The sequence below is a fragment of the Triticum aestivum genome, chromosome 7A (assembly GCF_018294505.1).
Source record: "Triticum aestivum cultivar Chinese Spring chromosome 7A, IWGSC CS RefSeq v2.1, whole genome shotgun sequence".
In the NCBI taxonomy this organism is placed as follows: domain Eukaryota; kingdom Viridiplantae; phylum Streptophyta; class Magnoliopsida; order Poales; family Poaceae; genus Triticum; species Triticum aestivum.
The window spans coordinates 575,310,153-575,331,575 of record NC_057812.1 but is presented as its reverse complement, the minus strand read 5'-3'; the positions used below and the strand labels follow the sequence as shown (position 1 = coordinate 575,331,575).

Sequence of the window (21,423 nt, the reverse complement as noted above, 5' to 3'; positions counted from 1 at the left end):
TTCCATCATAGATTTCTTTGCCTCTTGCATATCTTCAGGACTGAGAAATAGAATACCCCTTTTCTTCGGAGTTGGCTTAGGAGTTGGTTCAGTAAGTGTCCAATTATTTTCATTGGTCAACATATTATTCAATAGAATTTCAGCTTGATCAACAGTTATTTCCCTGAAAATACAACCAGCACAACTATCCAGGTGGTCTCTGTAAGCATCGGTTAGTCCATTATAAAAGATATCAAGTATTTCATTTTTCTTGAGAGGATGATCAGGCAAAGCATTAAGTAATTGGAGAAGCCTCCCCAAGCTTGTGGGAGACTCTCTTCTTCAATTTGCACAAAATTATATATTTCCCTTAAGGCAACTTGTTTCTTATGAGCAGGGAAATATTTAGCAGAGAAGTGATAAATCATATCCTAGGGACTACGCACACAACCAGGACCAAGAGAATTAAACCATATCTTAGCATCACCCTTTAATGAGAACGGAAATAATTTAAGGATATAATAGTAGCGAGTTTTCTCATCATTAGTGAACAGGGTGGCTATATCATTTAATTTTAGTAAGATGTGCCACAACAGTCTCAGATTCATAGCCATAGAAAGGATCAGATTCAACCAAAATAATTATCTCAGGATCAACAGAGAAATCATAATCCTTATCAGTAACAAAAATAGGTGAAGTAGCATAAGCAGGATCATATTTCATTCTAGCATTCAGAGTTTTTTCTTTAAGCTTGGCTAATAATTTCTTAAGATCACTTCTATCATTGCAAGCAAGAAAGTCTGTAGCAGTTTCTTCATCCATAACATAACCCTCAGGCACAACAGGCAATTCATATCTAGGGGGGAGAATCTTCATCATCACTTTCATCAATATTATCAGTTTCAATAATTTCATTCTCTCTAGCCCTAGCAAGTTGTTCATCAAGAAATTCACCGAGTGGCACAGTAGTATCAACCATAGAAGTAGTTTCATCATAAGTATCATGCATAGCAGAAGTGGCATCACCAATAACATGCGACATATCAGAATTAATAGCGGAAGCAAGTTTAGGTGTCGCAAGCTTACTCAAAACAGAAGGTGAATCAAGTGCAAAGCTAGATGGCAGTTCCTTACCTCCCCTCGTAGTTGAGGGATAAATTTTGGTTTTCTCGTCTTTCAAGTTCCTCATAGTAACCAGCAGATATAAATCCCAAGTGACTCAAAGAATAGAGCTATGCTCCTCGGCAACGGCGCCAGAAAATAGTCTTGATAACCCGCAAGTATAGGGAATCGCAACAGTTTTCGAGGGTAGAGTATTCAACCCAAATTTATTGATTCGACACAAGGGGAGCCAAAGAATATTCTCAAGTATTACCAGCTGAGTTTTCAATTGAACCACACCTGGATAACTTAATATCTGCAGCAAAGTATTTAGTATCAAAAGTAGTATGGAAGTAATGGTAATGGTTGCAAAAGTAACAGTAGTAGTTTTGTAGTGATTGTAACAGTGGCAACGGTAAAGTAACTAAGCAAAGAACAATATGTGAGAAGCTCGTAGGAACTGGATCGGTGATGGAGAATTATGCCAGATGCGATTATTCACGCAACAGTTATAACATAGGGTGACACAGAACTAGCTCCAATTCATCAATGTAATGTAGGCATGTATTCCGAATATAGTCATACATGCTTATGGAAAAGAACTTGCATGACATCTTTTGTCCTACCCTCCCGTGGCAGCGGGGTCCTATTGGAAACTAAGGGATATTAAGGCCTCCTTTTAATAGAGTACCGGACCAAAGCATTAACACATAGTGAATACATGAACTCCTCAAACTATGGTCATCACGGGGAGTGGTCCCGATTATTGTCACTTCGGGCTTGCTGGATCATAACACATAGTAGGTGACTATAGACTTGCAAGATAGGATCAAGAACTCACATATATTCATGAAAACATAATAGGTTCAGATCTGAAATCATGGCACTCGGGCCCTAGTGACAAGCATTAAGTATAACAAAGTCATAGCAACATCAATCTCAGAACATAGTGGATACTAGGGATCAAACCCTAACAAAACTAACTCGATTACATGATAAATCTCATCCAACACATCACCGTCCAGCAAGCCTACGATGGAATTACTCACGCACGGCGGTGAGCATCATGAAATTGGTGATGGAGGATGGTTGATGATGACGATGGCGATGGATTCCCCTCTCCGGAGCCCCGAACGGACTCCAGATCAGCCCTCCCGAGAGAGCTTAGGGCTTGGCGGTGGCTCCGTATTGTAAAACGCGATGAACCTTTCTCTCTGATTTTTTCTCCCCGAACGTGAATATATAGAGTTGGAGTTGAGGTCGGTGGAGCTCCAGGGGGGGCATGAGGCAGGGGCGCGCACAGGGGGGCAGGCGCGCCTCCCACCCTTGTGGACAGGGTGTGGGCCCCCTAGCCTTAATTCTTTTGCCAGTATTTTTTATATTTTCCAAAAATAATCTCCGTTGATTTTATGGTCATTCCGAGAACTTTTGTTTCTGCACAAAAATAACACCATGGCAATTCTGCTGAAAACAGCGTCAGTCTGGGTTAGTTCCATTCAAATCATGCAAGTTAGAGTCCAAAACAAGGGGTAGTGTTTGGAAAAGTAGATACGTTGGAGACGTATCAACTTCCCCAAGCTTAAACCTTTGCTTGTCCTCAAGCAATTCAGTTCACAAACTGAAAGTGATAAAAAACTTTTACAAACTTTGTTTGCTCTTGTTGTTGTAAATATGTAAAGCCAGCATTCAAGTTTTTAGCAAAGATTATGACTAACCATATTCACAATAACATTTAGGTCTCATGTTTACTCATATCAATGGCATAATCAACTAGCAAGCAATAATAATAAATCTCGGATGACAACACTTTCTCAAAACAATCATAATATGATATAACAAGATGGTATCTCGCTAGCCCTTTCTGAGACCGCGAAACATAAATGCAAAGCACCTTTAAAGATCAAGGACTGACTGAACATTGTAATTCATGGTACAAGAGATCCATTCATACTCAATAAAAATTAAAAATAATGGATGCAAATGACAGCGGTGCTCTCCAGCTGGTGCTTTTTAATAAGAGGGTGATGACTCAACATAAAAGTAAATAGATAGGCCCTTCAAAGAGGGAAGCATGGATTTGTAGAGGTGCCAGAGCTCGGTTTTGAAATAAAGATGAATAATATTTTGAGCTGTATACTTTCATTGTCAACATAACAACCGAGAGATCTCGATATCTTCCATGCTACTCACATTATAAGCAGTTCCTAAACAGAATGGTAAAGTTTATACTCCCCCTCCATCAACAAGCATCAATCCATGGCTTGCTCGAAACAATGAGTGCCTCCAACTAACAAGAGTCCCGGGGGAGTTTTGTTTGCAATTATTTTGATTTGATTTGCATAAAGCATGGGACGGGCATCCCGGTGACCAGCCATTTTCTCGTGTGTGAGGAGCAGAGTCTACTCCACTTGAGAATAAACCTCCTAGCATGGAAGATATAGACAACCCTAGTTGATACATGAGCTATTCGAGCATACAAAACAAATTTTCATTTAAAGGTTTAGAGTTTGGCACATACAAATTTACTTGAAACGGCAAGTAGATACCGCATATAGGAAGGTATGGTGGACTCATATGGAATAACTTTGGGGTTTATGGAAGTGGATGTACAAGCAACATTCCCGCTTAGTACAAGTGAAGGCTAGAAAAAGACTGGGAAGCGACCAACTAGAGAGTGACACAAGTCATGAACATGCATTAAAATTAATAAACATTGAGTGCAATCATGAGTAGGATATAATCCACCATGAACATAAATATCGTGAAGGCTATGTTGATTTTGTTTCAACTACATGCGTGAACATGTGCCAAGTCAAGTCACTCGAATCATTTAAAGGAGGATACTACCCTACTATACCACATCACAACCATTTTAATAGCATGTTAGCACGCAAGATAAACCATTATAAACTCCTAGCTAATTAAGCATGGCATAAGCAACTATAATCTCTAATTATCATTACAAACATGTTTATTCATAATAGGCTGAATCAGGAACGATGAACTAATCATATTTACAAAAACAAGAGAGGTCGAGTTCATACCAGCTTCTCTCATCTCAATCAGTCCATCATATATCGTCATAATTGCCTTTCACTTGCACGACCGAACGATGTGAATAATAATAATAGTGCACGTGCATTGGACTAAACTGGAATCTGCAGGCATTCAATACAAAGGAGAAGACAAGATAATATGGGCTCTTGGTTAAATCAAGAATAATGCATATGCCAGCCACTTCAACATTTTCATCATGGTTTTCTCCTATCGACCCCCAAAGAAAAGAAAAGAAATAAAACTATTTACACGGGAAAGCTCCCAACAAACAAAAGAACAGGAAATCTTTTTGGGTTTTCTTTTAATTACTACTACTACAAGCAAGAAAGTAAACTAGCTAAAAGCTACAACTAATTTTTTTTGGTTTTCTTAAGGTTTTTTCAAACACATAAGAAGAAAGCGTAAAAAGTAAAATAAACTAGCATGGATATTACAGTGAAAAAGTATGAGCACCGACAACTAGCATGAGTGTGTAAACATGAATGTAATGTCAGTGAGAAATACGTACTCCCCCAAGCTTAGGTTTTTGGCCTAAGTTGGTCTACTGCCACGGCTAGCCTGGCGGATATCCAAAGTTGTAGTTGGGGTCATACTGAGAAGAAGCCTCGGGTTGCCAGTGGTTGGCCATCTCCTCCGGATCCCACTGGTAAACAGACTGGCATGAAGGAACAAATTGTGGTTCCGGATCTGGCTCTGTAGCTGATGTGGGGTTCCGGTAGGCGTGAATGGCCTCCGGCGGAACAAGGTACTTGCCTGCAGATAAGTCAAACAAGGAAGGAGCAGGCAAAGTAATAGTCTCCGGGTGATTTTTATCAAATATCAGCTTGTACTTAAGCATCTTTTCCTTGTTCTTAACGATAAAATCATGTGCTACCATACTCTTATAGTCTAGAAAAACAGGAGGCAACAACTTTTCTTCTTTCTCATAATGTCTAATAGGTATGTTAAAATATGCAGTGAGGCGCGAGGCGAAGATACCTCCAAAGATGGGGCCCTTAGTACGGTTAAGATTTAACCGCTTTGCAACAATAGAGCCCATACTAAATGTGTCATCACGGAACAAGGCATGGCACAAAATAACAATAGCAGGGGCACTTAGGTTGCCACAGTTTCCATGACCAATTAAGCATCTACTAGCAAATATTGCAAAGTAACGTAGAACAGGAAAGTGTATGCTAGTAATTCTTGTGTCGGAGACCTTCCTAGTTTCCCCTACAGCAATTGTATCAATAAACCCCTCCACATCGTTACGATGTGGTTCCTCTACGCTGCCCGAAAAGGGCAACTTGCAAATCTCACAAAATTCATAAAGAGACATCTCCTTATACTCATCATATAAATAGAAATCCACCAAAGGTGGAGACCTCCTAGCATGGAAATCCACGGAAGGTGGAGACCTTCTAAATGTGTCAAAGGATTCAACAAAACCATGTCTTCATCATTAGGTGAAAGTAACAGGCGCATGATGGTATGAAGCTCTTCAAAGTTGTTCTGGAACGGAGTCCCAGATAGGATAATTCGCTTTTTGGTACAAAGTTCAGCAAGAGCCTTCCGAATATCGCTATTTGGAAGGCCTTTGCTAAAATTCGTACCCAAAGGCAGATTATCCTATCTGGGACTCCGTTCCAGAACAACTTTGCAGAACTTCGTACCATCATGCCCCTGTTACTTCCGACAAATGATGAAGCCATGGATTTATTCAATACTTTGACAGACAACGTGACATATAGAAGACCCCTCAGCGACCCTCGACCCTCTACACTAGTTCACGACCCACGACCCCTGGACGACCCTCGATCCTTGACCCCTCGGCAACCCTCGACCCTCTGCACTAGTTCACGACCCTTGACCGCTCGGCGATCCACGGCCCTCTATCCTAGTTCCCAACCATCGACCCCCTCATGTCACGTTTGTCTAGTGTCAAAGGATTCAACAAAACCATGTCTTCATCATTAGGCAAAAGTAACAGGTGCATGATGGTACGAAGCTCTCCAAAGTTATTTTGGAACAGAGTCCCAGATAGGATAATTCGCTTTTTGGTACAAAGTTCAATAAGAGCCTTCTTAATATCGCTATTTGGAAGGCCTTTGCTGAAATTCGTACCAAAAAGCGGATATCCTATCTGGGACTCCATTCCATAATAACTTTGGAAAAATTCGTACCATCATGCCCCGGTTACATCCGGCTAATGATCAAGCCATGGATTTCTTCAATAGTTTAACACAAGGCAACCTCTCGACCCCTCGGCATTCCTCGACCCCTCGACCCTTGACCCTCTACCATAGTTCTCGACCCTCGACCCCTCGGCGATCCTTGACACCTTCGTTCCCAATAAAAACTAAGAAGAGGAAGAAGAAAAAAAGAGGAGAAGAAGAAAAAAAATGTAGAAGAAGGGATAGAGGAGAAGAAGAAAAAAATCTATTTTTTCTCCTCTTTTTTTCTTCTTTCTCTTCTTATTTTTTTCTCCTCTTCTTCTCTTTTTTCTCCCCTTTTTCCTCTCCTTCTTTTTCTTCCTTCTTCCTAGATAAAACTTTTCTAAAAATGTAACTTTTGCCGCTCATGTCTAGTTATCGGGGAGGGGGTATATCGACCCTCCTCATGTCGAAGTTATCGGGGAGGGGGTATATCGACCCCCCCTCATGTAGAAGTTATCAGGGAGGGGTATATATCGACCCCCCCCCTCATGTTGAAGTTATCGGGGAGGGGGGTATATCGCCCCCACCCCCCTCATCATGCATATATAGCCACATACATATAAATCTAATAAAAAATTAATCTAACAAATTAATCTAACAAAACCAGGCTCGATACATACATATATATACATAAAAAGTTAATCTAACAAATTAATCTAACAAAAAATTTAATCTAATAAAAAAAGAGTCGGGGAGGCGCGGCGGCTCACAGCGGGGGCGACAGGCGACGGCGATGGCGATGGCGACGTCGACGACGGCGACGACGACAACGACAACAACAGCGGTGGAGGCGAGGGCACTGGCGCGCGGGGGCGATGGCGGGCCGCGGGGAGGGGCTCGGGTGCGGGGCAGGGGTCGGCGCGGCGACGGCATGCTCGGGGGCAGGGCGGCACAACGACGGGCGCAGGCGATGGCGACGGTGATGACGGGCGGGGGAGACAGCGATGACGGGCGCAGGCGACGGTGACGGCGACGAGGAGCAGGGCGAAGCGACGACGGGCGTGGGCAACGGCGTGGTCGGGGGCAGGGAGGCGCGACGATGGGCGCGGGCGACGGCGACGAGGAACAGGGCAGAGGGCGGCGTCGGGTCAGGGAGAAATTGCTGAAAATTTGTAAAGTGTTGGCTTATATATCCAGCCCTTTGGTCCCGGTTCGTACCACCAACCGGGACCAATGGTCTCCTTTCAGCAGCCCAAAGGGCGGGAAGCAGAGACCTTTGGTCCCGGTAGGTGGCACTAACCGGGACTAAAGGGGGGCATTGGTACCGGCTGGTGCTACGAACCGGGACCAAAGGTGGGCATTGGTCCCGGTTCGTGCCACCAACTGGGACCAATGGGTCTTGCACAACGGCGTGGTGGTGAGAGTTTAGTCCCACCTCGCTAGCCGAGAGAGAGCCACACCTGTTTATAAGGTGCGGTGCGCCTGAGCTGTCGAGCTCCTCTCTAAAGCAGGCTTACGGGCCTAACCTCTCTGTGCATGCCTATGGGCCTACTGGGCCTTCTACGGGCCTGAATCCTGGCCCACCTGTATGGTTGGGTTTCTAGTCGTATTCAGGCCGTGGTGGCCCAGTAGGCGGCATTTTTTATTTTTTTTCCAGTTTTTTTGTTTTGTTTTTTGCATTATTTATTTTATTTTATTTTTTGCTTTTATTTTTTAATTCTTTTTGCTTCTAGGTCAGAAAAATTATAAACTTTCTGTTAGTGCCATTAATTTTCAAATTTGAATATTAGTTTAAATTTGAATTCTTTGAAATTTGTGTGAATCACTAGTTTGTGATTAACTTTACTATAAAAATAGATTTTGGAGTGATTCTTTTTCTTGCTATTTAATATTACTGTGTTTTATCATTATATTCAAAAACATTTTTTGTTATTTTAGTTTCTAACAAAAAATCTTTACGATAATTCTTTTTGCTATTAAAGTTTCTAACAAAAAAGTTCTTTATGAAAATTCTTTTTGCTTTTAATGTTTTGAACAGAAAATACTTTGATAATTTTAGTTGCATAAATTTTATATAATTTTAGTTTCAATAATACTAGAGGTTTATGAAAGCTTTTTAGTTGATTCCTTTAATACCGGTTCTAAGGCTGTTACAAAGGCATTTCATTTAGTACCGGTTCTAAGGCTGGGGCCCCACGAGCACCTTTAGTACCGGTTCGTGGCATGAACCGGTAATAAAGTTTTTTAGTTGATTCTTTCTCCAACTGTTTTTTAGTCCCACCTCGCCAAGCGAGAGGTACTTGTTGTGGTTTATAAGCCCTGAGTGCAGAGACGATGAAGGAGAGGCGCAATGCTCACCTACACGTTTCTTAGCTTCAGGCCTTGAAATGGTGTAGACTGCATGGAGCTATGTGTAGTTTCGCAAGGCCTGAAGCTAAGCAACGTGCAGGTGAGCATTGCGCCTCTCTTTTTGAACTTGTTTGAACTCCAGACTTTTTATCTGTTCAAAATACATCATCAATTTTCAGCCCTTTCCGACTTCATTTGTTATTTTTCATGCATTTACTGATTTTTTTGAGCTATATGACCCTGAAATTGAAAAGCATTTCAAATGAACTCTGAAAAGGTTGAAAGTTGGCATGGTATCATCATTTCACCCACAGAGCATGTGCTAAAAATTTGAGAGGGTTACAGAAAAAAGATGCACTTCGTGTACAAAATGGACAATCTCTTTCGAAGTATGAGGGTTTCGGACGAAAACTCATCTGTTACAAAGGGATTTCATTTTTTTGAACTTATTTGAACTCCAGACTTTTTGTGTGTTCAAAATGCACCATTCAAAGCCACATAATCAATTTTCAACCCATTCCGACTTCATTTGTTATTTTTCATGCATTTACTGATTTTTTGACCTATATGACCGTGAAATTGAAAAGAATTTCAAATGAACTCTAAAAAAGGTTGAAAGTTGGCATGGCATCATCATTTCACCCACATAGCATGTGCTAAAAAGTTGAGAGGGTTATGGCAAAAACTGGATGCACTTCGTGTACAAAATGGACTATCTGTTTCGAGGTATCAGGGTTTCATACGGAAACTCGTCGGTTACAACAGGCATTTCATTTCTTCACATGTAACTGCAGTGATATTCTAGATCAAAGGCATCATCATAATAGTTGTGGAGAGAAAGTCTTCACTTTTTCTTCGCTTGTGTCCTTTGCTTATTGCGTCATAACCATGGATAATCTTCATTGTTTATCAGGGTGCTTGGGTCAGCCTTGACTTTGAAGGGAGGAATTTCATGAAACTTTTCATAATCTTCGGACATGTCTACCTTGCCCTCTACTCCCACGATGTCTCTTTTTCCTGAAAGTACTATGTGGCGCTTTGGCTCATCGTATGATGTGTTCGCTTCCATATCTTTTCTTTTTCTCGGTTTGGTAGACATGTCCTTCACATAGAAAACCTGCGCCACATCATTGGCTAGGACGAAAGGTTCGTCTGTGTACCCAAGATTGTTCAGATCCACTGTTGTCATTCCATATTGTGGGTCTTCCTGTACCCCTCCTCCTGATAGATTGACCCATTTGCACTTAAATAAAGGGACCTTAAATTCATGTCCGGTGTCAAGTTCCCATATGTCCATTATGTAACCATAATATGTGTCCTTCCCCCTCTTGGTTGCTGCATCAAAGCGGACACCGCTGTTTTGGTTGGTGCTCTTTTGATCTTGGACGATCGTGTAAAATGTATTCCCATTTATCTCGTACCCTTTGTAAGTCAATACAGTCGAAGATTGTCCCCTGGCCAACGAGTATAGCTCATCAGAAACAGTGTTGTCACCCCTAAGACGTGTTTGCAACCAACTGCCGAAATTCTTGATGTGTTCACATGTAATCCAATCGTCACACTGCTTCGGTGTTTGGAGCACCGAATGTTCTTGTGTTCATCGACATACGGGGTCACTAAGGTAGAATTCTGTAGAACTGTGTAGTGTGCTTGAGACCAAGAATGCCCGTCCCTACATATTATTGAGTCCCCTCCAAGCGTGCCTTTTCCGGTCAGTCTCCCCTCATACCACGATTTAGGGAGACCAATCTTCTTAAGGCCAGGAATGAAGTCAACACAAAGCCCAATGACCTCCTCTGTTTGATGGGCCATGGAGATGCTTCCTTCTGGCCTAGCGCTGTTACGGACATATTTCTTTGGGACTCCCATGAACCTCTCAAAGGGGAACATATTGTGTAGAAATACGGGGTCCAGAATGACAATCTCGTCGACTAGATGAACTAGGACGTGCGTCATGATATTGAAGAAGGATGGTGGGAACACCAGATCGAAATTGACAAGACATTGCACCACATCACTCCTTAGCCTTGGTATGATTTCTGGATCGATCACCTTCTGAGAGATTGCATTGAGGAATGCACATAGCTTCACAATGGCTAATCGGACGTTTTCCAGTAGAAGCCCCCTCAATGCAACCGGAAGCAGTTGCGTCATAATCATGTGGCAGTCATGAGACTTTAGGTTTTGGAACTTTTTCTCTTGCATATTTATTATACCCTTTATATTCGACGAGAAGCCAGACGGGACCTTCATACTGAGCAGGCATTCAAAGAAGATTACTGCCCAACCGGAGAGCGGACGGCTAATGTGTTCCACTTATTGAACAGGGTCTATGGTCGGTCCGTGACCCCTGGACGCCCTGTGCTCGGGAACCGTAGACAGGCAAGTGAAATCCAATCCACGAAATAATTTTATCCATGGAAGGCACCATTGTGGTAAAGGTCGTAATTCCAGGTAGGGGAGCGTTCCTCCTTAGAGGGAAGCAACCGCGAAAGCGGGGGTCGACGAAGCGGAAGCAAGAATGTCGGCTTGAGTAACGAAAACATTGGTGTGAATCCAATGCCCCGAAACCCAAGGTTTCCTTCGCAAGGTTCGCCCACGGAGGGTGATCAGCCACAGTGGGACTGAGACACGGCCCAGACTCCTACAGGAGGCAGCAGTAGGGAATTTTCCGCAATGGGCGAAAGCCTGACGGAGCAATGCTAGGAACCAGATTTGAACTGGTGACACGAGGATTTTCAGTCCTCTGCTCTACCAACTGAGCTATCCTGACCTTTTCTTGTGCATCATCCTAGTAGAGTATTTGTATCTATGTTAATTAAAAGGACTAAAAATTAATTAAAGTATTTCAAATTTATGTAGTTCTTTCTACCACACTTTAAGATTCCAACCAGATCCTTTCATTTAAGACTTGGATTTTTTTTATTTAATCCCTTTTTATTTCTTTAATGATTAATTGGAATTCCAATTAATTATTTTGCCGCCACTCGGATTCGAACCGAGGGGAAACTTTGCACAAAGTTCCATTATGATTAATGGGTGGCTTCGAGATTTCTTGTGGGCACTGGTATACGACTAGGTTTAACAACGGATACCCGATATTCGGGGGACCCCTTTCCCAAGCCCATACGTGTTTCCGTGGGTCTTAGTGTAACCGGTTTGTAGGGAAATATACGTACCCATATTTTTCACCACGACGTGCATATCGTGTTATTGCTCTTCGTCCTACTTCTATCTGTCTCGCCGTGATCCAAGCGGGTTCAAGTGCTTTCCATTTGTTGTTCCCCTCCCAAGGGCAGGTCCACATGTGGTGTGTGAACAAGGAAAGTTGTGTACCATAGTCAGTAGCTAGGTATGGATAGGGAGGCATAGAATACATATGTTGAGCTAGGTAAATAAATTTCTAACGAATCAAGATATCCTCTTGTTCCGGTATAAATAGTAGCTATCTGCTCTTCCACTGGGAGAGGATTTGCCTGGGATTGTTTAAGCAATTCCCTTAATCGTCGACCCCTTACCAATTGATTCTGACTTGTTTTATCGAGAGCAGAGGCGAGCCACACTGGGACTCAGACACGGCCCGGACTCCCACGTGGGGCAGGAGTGGGGAATCTTGGACAATGGGCGAAAGCCCGATCCAGCAATATCGTGTGACTGAAGAAGGGCAATGCTGCTTGTAAGGCTCTTTCGTCAAGTGCGCGATCATGACAGGGCTCGAGGAAGAAGCCCCGGCTTCTACATTTGTTTGAATAAAATGTTTCGCCAATTGCATGCGTCTAATCAAAAAAACGTTTCTTATTCATATTTTTCTATCTTCCCACTCATCTCCACTATACCCCTCGTCTTCTAATTCCTTCCATTCGACAAAAAAATTCTCTATAATAATTCACAAATCCAAATCTGCTAATTGTTCTCTAATAGCACCTGCTCCTATCGCAATTTCCTGATTTCGAAATGTTGCAAAGCCTGGGGTAGAAAAAAAGGGAGAAATGATGTGGTTACAGGATGCAATTTCCTCTTCGAATAAACCTCGTAAACATAAAAAAGTGGGTTTTTAGTGCTGGGCCTAGCAAAAGAGAAATCGTCGTATACTAGGCCCTCCAACTTCTTAAGAGGTTTATCTAAAAGATTCGCGATATAACTAGGAAGACCTTTTAAATACCACACATGAATACGGGACATGCGAGTTTGATGTATCCCATTTGATATCTTCGTATCCGAGAATCCACAAATTCTACCCCGCATTTTTGGCAAAATCTTTCGTCTTTGTTTTCAGCTCCGCTCGCTCGAGAATTGCCACAAGCGCAAATCCCACTTTTTATGGGTCCTCGGATAGTACCACAATCTCTTCTACGCTCAATAATTTGTTGAACTACTTCAACAAGTCTACGTGTAAGATATCCAACATATGTTGTTCGCACAACAGTATCTACAACCCCTTTGCGAGCTCCATAGCAGGAAATTATATATTCTATCAAAGAAAGTCCCTCGCCTAAATTGCTTTGAATAGGTAAATCAATCATTTGTCCTTGAGGGTCCGACATTAATCCTCTCATACCTACTAATTGGTTTATGGAAATAGCATGGAATAAGGTTTGATCCTATTCATGGGGATTCTGTAAATATCCCATTTCAAAAATCGAAACAATAGGGACTTTTCGGAGATTGGACGTTCATTTGCCTCAAACTTTAGAGGGTCTCATTTAAGACTTAATCAAATGATGATATGAGGTGCTCGGAAATGGTTGAAGTAATTGAATAGGATGATCACTATGACTATGGCTATTGGTAGAATTCCTAAAGAAGAAAATGATCCAAGAAGTGCTTAGGCAAGTAAAGGGGGTTCTAATATATATATTGGTTGTTCTCGAAATGGTTGTGCCCCCATCTGTATTCGTATAGAACTAGACCATATCTTTCCTGAAATATACCCTAGGATGATGGTGTCATTCTAGGAAACAAGCAAACAGAACAGGTTGGATCCCATCTTTAACTGCATAGAGCAGCAGCCTACTATTGATTGATGATCTTACCTTCCTGAGAGTCGAGGAACAGCAGATGAGATAGCCGAAAGGGGGTACCCCGGGTACCAATTCATCTGTATCTCACATGGGTTTCATAATTATAGGAATTGGTTCCATAACCAACATTGGACTCAATGGAGCTATTTTACAAATATTATCCCATGGATTTATTGGTGCTACAATTTTTTTCTCTTGATAGAGAGGGAGGATCTGCCTTTTTAGATTTCTTTTTCTATTTATTTTTCCATCTAGGATTAGAACCGTCCCTATGGATGAATATTCAAGCATACGTTTCATGCTTGTTTGAGTAATAGCTAGGAGATTCCCCAAAATCATGCTTCTTATACATTACCAAGGAAAAGTAATCCTTCTTTTATAGGCGAAATTATATTGGATTTTATATGTATATAATTCCTTAATTATATGAGACCAAAAAGAAGAAATGACACGAGGGTTCTATATATAGATAGAGAAAGAAAGAAGAAGAAAATAGAAAGAGTTGGCTGCCTGCCATAATCTTGTTGTCTTCTTCTTTTCCCGCTTCTTCTATTCAGGACATCATTCCCGTACTCTTTCTTTTTTAAGGAAAAAAGGGCTATACAAAATCCCTCGAATTGGATCTGACTAAATCCAGGTATTGTGGACATTCCCTCGTTTCCAATTTCTTGTACAGATTCTTCAATACCTGCTATTGTAGAATACTCGTGTGGCACGCTCCCAAATTGGATATGGAAGTCTTCTTTCGTTTAGGGTGAAGTAAGACCAAGCTCATGAGCTTATTATCATAGGTCGTAACAAATTAGTTGATAGTGATAGGATCCTTTTTTGGGCGTCAGCTGGCAGGACCTTCATACTGCTTTGGAGGCATGCCGTCTTTTTGTGCAAATGTTGCAGGTCCTCCCGTGCCTCCGGTGTATCTTTTGTCTTCCCATACACACCCAAGAAGCCTAGCAGGTTCATGGAAAGGTTCTTCGTCACATGCATCACATCGATTGAAGAGCGGACCTCTAGGTATTTCCAGTAGGGTAGGTCCCAAAATATAGATTTCTTCTTCCACATGGGTGCGCGTCCCTCTGCGTCATTCGGAACAGATAGTCCGCCGGGACTGTCGGTGTCAAAACCGGCGGATCTCGGGTAGGGGGTCCCGAACTGTGCATCTAGGCGGATGGTAACATGAGACAAGGGACACGATGTTTTTACCCAGGTTCGGGCCCTCTCGATGGAGGTAAAACCCTAATCCTGCTTGATTAATATTGATGATATGGGTAGTACAAGAGTAGATCTACCACGAGATCAGAGAGGCTAAACCCTAGAAGCTAGCCTATGGTATGATTGTTGTTCGTCCTACAGACTAAAACCCTTCGGTTTATATAGGCACCAAAGAGGGTTAGGGTTACACAGAGTCGGTTAAAATGGTAGGAGATCTACATACCCGTATCGCCAAGCTTGCCTTCCACGCCAAGGAAAGTCCCATCCGGACACGGGACGAAGTCTTCAATCTTGTATCTTCATAGTCCAGGAGTCCGGCCAAAGGTGATAGTTCGGCCATCCGGACACCCCCTAATCTAGGACTCCCTCAGTAGCCCCTGAACCAGGCTTCAATGACGATGAGTCCGGCGCACATATTGTCTTCGGCATTGCAAGGCGGGTTCCTTCTCCGAATACTTCATAGAAGATTTTTAACACAAGGATAGTGTCCGGCTCTGCAAAATAAGTTCCGCATACCACTGTAGAGAGAATAATATTTACACAAATTCATTCTGCTGACGTATTCCGTGGCGTTACATCATACCACGGCCAAGCCTTTATTCGAATCATTTTTACTGTCCCACCTCAGCGCATTTAGCGAGGCGGTTTCCTTGGCACGTCTTGTCAAAGCAGACATCGTGTCCCCTTATTCCGGGATTCTCATTAATACGGGCGTGGGTAACCCAGTCGTGCCCGTTGGCACGTCTCCTCTATCGAAGGCGAGTCCCAAACGGTCACGGGAAGGGCCCTTGGTATTCAACCTCTTTATAAAGAGACCAAGGCTCTGCTCCTTTCTTTCAATCTCAATCGAATCCGCCCCTCGCCTCGAGTTCCAACACCCAAAGCTCCAGATTCAGGCGCTTCGGACCTTTGATGATGTCCGGCTCCGACCTTCAAGGCCGGTGGATGCCTTCCTCCATTACAGAAGAAGACATGCTAAAGCTAAGAGATGCCAGGTATCTAACCGGCGAAATTTCGCATAGGCTGCCTGCCCCAGGGCAGGTTATTCCCACTCCCAAGCCCGGTGAAAGCGTGGTGTTCGCATCTCACTTCCTTGGGGGGTTAGGCTTCCTGGCGGACCCCTTCGTGAGGGGGCTCATGTTTTATTATGGGCTGGAATTTCATGACTTGGATCCGGAGTCCATCCTCCACATCTCATCGTTCATTGTCGTATGCGAAGCCTTCCTCCGCATTACCCCTCACTTCGAATTGTGGCTCAAGACCTTCAAAGTGGAGCCGAAGATGATCAAGGGGCAGCAGGCAGAGTGCGGAGGGGCTATTATAAGCAAGAATGCTGACGCTCCATGGCCCGAGGGCTCTTTTCAAGAGGAGCTCAGTCTATGGCAACAAGAGTGGTTTTATATCATAGCTCCCAGGGGCACCAAATGGGTGGCACCACCTGCCTTCCGCTCGGGTCCTCCACCGTGGCTGGCGTCATGGGTCAATAAAGGGCTTGACTGGGGGTCGTCCAAGGACGTGCCTTTGTTGCAGGGCCGTATTCGAGACCTCCTAGAGAGAGAGATCAATCTGGTCATAGTAGCATAAGTCATGCTGATTCGTCGCACCCTACCCTGCAAACGTCGCCCCCTCCGCCTATGGGAGTTCAATCCGGAGGGACCACGAGCTCTCCAACATTTTATGGGCGCAACGCCCGTGGAGATGTACCAATTGTTCTTCGGATCACAAGCAATGTGTCCGGACTTGACCGAGGACGCAGGTCTAAGCTGCAATCGCCCGGATACTCAAGTAAGTAGTCCTGTACCCGGACACGCTATCCGTACATTTATCATGAACTTGCCCTTAAAAGATCTGTCCCTTAAACAGGAGTGGATAGCGAAAGCAAAACTGATAAGGTGTCCCCCCCCTCCCTGAGACCACGCCGGATCCCGTGTTAGCCAAGATGCTGGAGGCTGCACCTTTGGAAGAAGGCGAAGGGGAGAACAAGGAAGCTACTGCCTCCGCGAAGGAGGTTATCAAGAAAGGGGGGATCGAGAATCCCTCCATCCAGGGGGAGAAGAGGACCGCTTCTGAAGATCTGGAGACCAAGGCCTCAAAGCGGGGGAAGAAATCTTCGCCAGAGGGTCCTGCACCGGGAGATGCCCCGGCCGCACTATTTCCCCAAGGAGATCAGCCCTCCAGCGAGCCGTAAGTAGGGAGGGGAGTTTTAAAATAAGAGACATCCCTGTTTTATTTCTGAAGATAACCGAAATTTTACCTTGTAGTTCGGATCTCAGCCCTTCTCAGCAGATCTCATCTTCGGGGGATCTTCATCCGGAGATGATGGAGAGCGAAACACCTCCACCTGCTATACCGTCATGCGAGGCGGGCGACCCTGAGGTGTCGTCGCGGAGGCTTTCTCCTAGTCCGGTGGGGCCGGAAGGCAGTCGTACGTCCCCTCAAAGCCCTCCGCGTCCGGCCTTCGAAAAAGGCCATCGGATGAGTCCGGCACCACCTGGTGTACGGTCGGAGGAGCTGAAGGATCTGCTCGGGCGAGCGTCTATCTCAGAAGATCACCGTGCGTTAATGGGTATGGTGATTAAAAGGATTTCATCCGCTGAGAGCGGATTGCACGAAGCCATCAGAAGTTTACTGACGGGTTTTGAGGTACGCAAAATGATGTACCTTCTGACAGTTCCGCATATAAAATGCGCCCTGTGTAGATAGTAGCCCCTAAGACTTGGTGCGTTGTCAAAAATGACAGCGCGCCGAGGATCATAATCCCAGGTATAATATGTCGTCCTTCCTATGTAGGTGGCGAAGCGTACGCTGGCTAGCCGGACTGATGAATTTGCCGAACTAAAGCGGCAACTTGACGTGGCGGATGCTGACATCGCGCTTGTCAATAAGCGGCTTGACGAGTCACCAGGTATGCAGTTTCTTCGCGGACACCTGGTAAGGGAGATTGATGCTCGTGCCTTACAACATGTATGCTTGATGCAGATGGTGCCGCTGCCATGGAGAACCTTCGGGCGGAGCTCGCCCGAGCCAAGGAGCAGGCCAGAAAAAGTGATGCGGCTGCCTTAAAGGTGGCCGAAGAGCTAAAAGCCGAACAGGCTGCTCACTGCCGAAGCAAGAAGGAAATGGCCGAGATGGCCGTGAAGTTGAAGAATGCTACCGACCGCTGCGAGCTTCTTGAAAAAGAAGGTCAAGCGGAGCAAGAGGACCTGAAGAAGGCCACCACCAAGGCCAAGGATGCTCGCTCTGCGATGAGAGCTATGAAGGAGGAGCTACGTCAGGACGGAGATATCACGGCTGGAAAGCCCTTTCTGCTACGGAGGAAGTTCATGGATCCTAAATATGCTCAGTTGGACCGGCTGTGGAGTGCGGAGGATGCTTATCTAGACTTCGCGGCGAGTGCCGCGGACGCGGCCGAACACTTCCGAGGTCAAAAGGATCACAAAATGGAAGAGCTTTTTTGATCGCAGTTCCGTAATCCAGAGCGTCCACTTCCATTAACCGATCGCTTGGCCGAATGGGCGGAGCTAAATAGGTTGTCCGAACTTGCCATGAAGGATGTCGTGACTCATTTATGGCCGAAAAGACCCGAGCTGAAGAGTTATTTGGCTTGGTGCGGCAGTTCCTTGGTGCGGTGCCGCATATCAATGCAATGAGGCGGTCAGCATGCATAGAGGGTGCGCGGATGGCTCTTGCCCGTGTCAAGACATACTGGGCGGAGATGAAGGCCACCGATGTTGCATCCCAAGATTCGGACGGAAGCCGAGTACCTGTCGAGCACTATTTTCAGGAAGTTCTGCAGGGCGCTCGTTTAATAGAGACGCAGTGCTTGAAGGATATTATGTTCGAATAACATGTATTATTGTGAAACAATGTTTCGGTGGAATATAAAAGCCTTTTATACTTGTGCCTTCAAGAATTAAAATACCTCATGTGCGGCCATTAATGTATATGTGTATATAACCTGAAAGATGGCAGTCTTCGGCTTCAGCCCCCACGCATATAATGCGGGGGTGTTTGCAGAAAGTGCACTTTCACACTTGATCCAACGTCTTGGTCCTACAAAGGAGGTGATAGCGCAGCAAACTAGGCAACCGGACTATAATGCTTTATCACTTTCACTTAGCCATAGGAGTTCGACAGTGGGGCTATTATATAGCCCCTAGGGGCACCGCGCTCACCCGAATTCGGGGCGCGTATGTGCCTGACCGGGAAACGGCCCTTCGTTAATGCGGAGGAATTCTAAAGATTCCGGCGGGTCATCGAGTGGTTGACCAGTCTCATGCTATATCATGACAGTCAGTTTTCGGCTTTCGAGGTGCTCGCCTGGCCGAACCGGGGCACAATCGCAGTAGTTCTCCTGGTGCCGCATTAGCCGATAGAGCGGAACATAAGGCAGCAAAACACAGGAGCCGGGCAAACCCAACATTTGACCAAAGACATGATTCGGAGCTGATGCATATACGGCCTAACTCGAGACGCCGAACACTCCCTAAGGTATTCGGTCTTTATGAAAACGGGCCGAACAACGCCCTTGGTAATAAGCCCCTGGTGTTCAGGTACGCGCAAAATTCTGACGTGGCCTATGCCAGAACGCCAGCCTCCTCCTCGGTTATAGTAAGAAACCGGGGGATGTGTACCAACAAGAGACAGAAAGAAAGGTTTACCCAGGGTCTTAATCTGAAAAGAATCCTTGCAACGGGTCCCTACTGCACGTCTGCGCATGTGTCTCCGTTGTGCTGTATCCTGGACGGGTGTAGCACGGTGTTCATCTGTAAAAGAGAGGAACTTAGTTGAAAAAGATCGTGCGAAAATGTACGTTATATTAAATAAACAAGGTGCGATTCAAAAAATGAATAAAATTGAGCTTTATTGTCTCTTGTTGTACATGCACGGAGCCCCTTGTAAGGGGGTATGCGGCTAGTAAGCCCTTGTATGTTTACGCCGGACTCGCCTAGCCGTGTCCAGGGTCTGAACGACCTATTTAGGTGCTTTGATTAGCGAAGCCGGATTAGTGTGTGGCTGTCAAGGCAGTCTCACATTCTTCCATGCTCGAGCAACACTCGATATTTCCTTTTAATGAGATGATGCCGCGTGGACCGGGCATTTTAAGTGTAAGAGATGCATAATGCGGTATTGCGTTAAAGCGGGCGAAAGCTTCGCATCCCAATAGTGCTTGATAGCTACTTTTAAATGGGGCGATGTGGAAGGTTAACTTTTCGCGACGGAAGTTGTCGGATGAGCCGAACACAACTTCTAGTAGTAGAGAGCCCGTACAATGGGCATATGGGCCAGGCATTACCCCTTGAAAGGAAGTGTTGCTATGGTGAACTTTGGTTGGGTCTATCCCCATTTTGCGGATTGTGTCCTGATATAGCAGGTTTAGATGACTGCCGTCGTCCATTAGGACTTGTGTAAATTGGAGTCCGTCGATTATCGGATCTAATATCAAGGCAGTCCATCCTGCATTCCGGATACTTCCAGAGTAATCCTGATGGTCAAAGGTGATTGGTTTTAACAACCAGTGGCGGGACTCCGCTGGGATAGGCAGTGTGGCGCGTATTTCTATGGGTGCCACTCTGTTTTTCCCTTTTGTCACGTGAAGTGAGTTTACTGTTTTGACTTCTTGTGGGAAATTCTTTTGTTTCCCGGTGCTCTGCTTGTGGGGTTCGTCATCGTCCTCGCTTGGTGTGTCGAGCCCCTTGTGTTCGGCGTTGAGTTTGCCGGACTGCTTGAAGACCCAACAATCTCTGTGGGTATGGTTTGCAGGCTTCCCGGAAGTACTGTGGATTTGGCATATCTTGTCCAAGATTTTGTTTAAGCTGGATAGCTCATCCCTGTTATCCTTAAGGGGCAGTTTTTTATGATTCTGCCGAGAGCTTTTGAATCCAGCGTTGACTGTCGTGCTCTTCGGGCTGTTTCCCTTGGTCCGGCGCTGGTCCTTGCTGCGTCGTGGTTTCCCGATTCCATCCCTGACTTTAGATGTACTTGGGTCGCTGGTACTGCATCTTGCCAGCCAGCTATCCTCTCCCGCGCAAAAGCGGGTCATGATGCTTGTTAATGCGGCCATTGTTCTTGGCTTTTCTTGGCCAAGGTGTCTGGCGAGCCATTCATCTCGGACGTTGTGTTTGAAAGCTGCTAGAGCTTCAGCGTCCGGACAGTCGACTATTTGATTCTTTTTGGTAAGGAATCTGTTCCAGAATTTTCGGGCTGACTCTCCGGGTTGTTGAGTTATGTGACTTAAATCGTCTGCATCCGGAGGTCGGACATAGGTCCCTTGAAAATTTGCCCGAAAAGCATCCTCGAGCTCTTCCCAACTTCCAATGGTGTTTTCGGGGAGGCTTTTAAGCCAATGCCGGGCTGGCTCATTGAGCTTGAGGGGTAAGTATTTTATGGCGTGGAGGTCATCTCCTCTAGCCATGTGTATGTGGAGGATGTAATCCTCAATCCAGACTCCAGGTTCTGTTGTTTCGTCGTATGCCTCTATGTTTACGGGCTTGAATCCCGCTGGAAATTCATAATCCAGCACCTCATCGGTGAAACATAGGGGGTGTGCGGCACCCCTATATTTAGGT

The 21,423-nt window shown here is 44.9% G+C and overlaps 1 non-coding gene across 1 annotated transcript; it reads right to left on the bottom strand.

Annotated features, from left to right (window-relative positions):
- Positions 1-11,321: 11,321 nt before the first annotated feature.
- Positions 11,322-11,394, bottom strand: TRNAF-GAA (transfer RNA phenylalanine (anticodon GAA)). Its single transcript has one exon. It is a non-coding gene; the product is annotated as a tRNA-Phe (tRNA).
- Positions 11,395-21,423: the final 10,029 nt, after the last annotated feature.